At 35.4% G+C, this 2,243-nt stretch overlaps 1 long non-coding RNA gene across 1 annotated transcript; it reads right to left on the bottom strand.

The window, feature by feature from the left end:
• Nucleotides 1-17: 17 nt before the first annotated feature.
• Nucleotides 18-1,607, bottom strand: LOC129115009 (uncharacterized). Its single transcript, XR_008532790.1, has 4 exons — nucleotides 1,537-1,607; nucleotides 1,075-1,158; nucleotides 735-770; nucleotides 18-248 (listed from the first exon to the last, which is right to left on the bottom strand). It is a non-coding gene; the product is annotated as an uncharacterized LOC129115009 (long non-coding RNA).
• Between the last annotated feature and the right edge of the window lie 636 nt (nucleotides 1,608-2,243).

Here is a 2,243-nt window from a genome sequence, read left to right as displayed (position 1 = left end):
ACTCCACTTTGTTGAAGGCTGTAGGTCAGTTTTGTTCCTGCCAGAACATCTGTATTTTCCAATGTGACTTTCAGTAGCACTGAACCTATATTCTTGTACATTTGAAGGTTTTATTGAGTTGGTTGTTTTCCATTTGTACTCCCACACAGTGTCACCTCCGTTCTTAACCTCACATCTCAGAGTGATCGTCTCTCTGAAGTACATCTCCGGCCAGTTGGGTTGTATCGTCACGACAGCCTTGGCTGTCACTGTTCACATTGAAAAAATTATAGAAATTATTATTATCATCATATACTTTATATATTTAGCACTTTTCCAAACAAGATTCCAAAGTGCTTTATAGCAACAAAAAAACAGTGACGAAAACCAAACACAAATAAAAACAACATCATCATAAAATATTAGTGGATAAAAAAAAAAGAAAAGTTAATGGCAAGGGTCGGATGATTAAACCCAGCAATATATTATATCATTTTATAATTTATCCCATCATTTATCAAAAAAGCATAGCCAAACTCATTATATTTCAATAACAAAGGGTTTGTTGTAAAAGCCACATATAATAGTATCAATCTTTTATGTGTTCAGCAAATCACTTTTGCTTTCAATAATATGATGATAAGGTGATGATTGAATTCCGTTAGTGATTTTGAGTAATTTGGTAGGTAAAGGTCCATGTTAATAAAACTTGAATAAAGAGGAAAAAAAATAAAGAAAGGAAATTGTGCAATTACCTTTAGCTTGTCCGAAGTAGAGGAGTGTATTCAGCACTGAAATAAAGATCAATATTAAACTGAATTATTAAAGAGATAAACACAGGCCTTTGCATTACAGTTCTAAAGTGTATATGTAGCAAGTGTTTCGTGGTAATCATGGACATATAACATCATCCTGTGATCATTTATGACAGTGCTCCACTTTTGGTTGAGCCAAACCACCAGCCAAGATCCTAGATCATGTTGATAAAAAACATGAGCTGAACAAACTGGAAACATTTCTGTCACTTTGTTCGTCTTAATACAATAATTTTCCTTAATCTGAGCCACAAACAATAAAAGTTTATCATGTACTCACAGAATATCTCCAGCACAAAGAACAAAGTGCGCCTCATCCTCACATCCAGCACTGCAGTGAATGAAGAGAGAACTGAAAACAGAACTGTTGGAGGGGGAACAATTGAAATTTAATATCAGTTACCTCACAATTACTGGGTGGGAATATTTAGTTACTACACATTTTTTAATAAGAAATGTTTTAATTTAGTGACATGTAAACCTCCACTAAGTAAACTCTTATGTTATAGCTAAACTAAGTTTGAAGTTATGAAGAGCTGGTGCATCATTTTAAAGGATGATCAGACATAAAAATTCCCACTTGTTCTGAACAACTAAAATTAGCTTTAAAGCAGTTGCAAACACAAACGACTTAAACTCTACTTCACTTCTACCACTCTAAGCACATTTCATTGTGCATCAAGTAAACAAATACTGTATCTGGATACATTAACATGCATTAATTGAGCAGAGGTGTACGTACCACGGAGACAGAGCCTATTCAGCAGCAGAGCACTGTATGCAAAGAAGGAGCTCAAGCGTTTGAGGCGATCAACATCCCTGTGGGAAGAGGAACAGTGTCTGTTTCCTCTTGTGGCCTATGATGAGTAAAGAAAAAAAATTGATGGGCGGAAAGTGGGACAGCAAGCTGAGTCTGGCCGGGCCTGATAAAAAAACAAAAGTCACATATAGGAGTTAAATAAGAGAATGTTAGTGAGATATTACAGCGAGCAGTTTTACATTGAACAGTACAAATTAACCATCTTGCTCTTTGTTATGACGAGTGACAAAAAGTAGATATCAAGGAGTTTGTCCATCACCTTGGCAATAATATCCCTGACCAAATTATTGATTAGTAACTAGACTATATGCTAAACTATTTTAGCATACATAAATACATACATTTAATATATATGATCCAGCTGTGTGAGGTGTCAGGCTGAGGGTTAAAGCAAGTGGTCTGTACTATCTCTTTATTGTTTTCTATTTAAAACATTATTTTGCAATTGCTTAATGTTGACTTTAAAGTTGTCCCCTAGGACATTCAGCTGATCAGCTGACTGGGAACCATTGATGAGGTCTAGAAAGTGTAACATTACCACGTTTGCCGAAATTTCTTTTGAAGGGAGAAAAGATCCAGTAAAAATGACGCTGGATCGAATCATAAAACAGACACACCCGACCCTTTAT

The sequence above is a fragment of the Anoplopoma fimbria genome, unplaced genomic scaffold, assembly GCF_027596085.1.
Source record: "Anoplopoma fimbria isolate UVic2021 breed Golden Eagle Sablefish unplaced genomic scaffold, Afim_UVic_2022 Un_contig_6694_pilon_pilon, whole genome shotgun sequence".
In the NCBI taxonomy this organism is placed as follows: domain Eukaryota; kingdom Metazoa; phylum Chordata; class Actinopteri; order Perciformes; family Anoplopomatidae; genus Anoplopoma; species Anoplopoma fimbria.
This window is presented reverse-complemented; position numbering and strand designations above follow the sequence as displayed.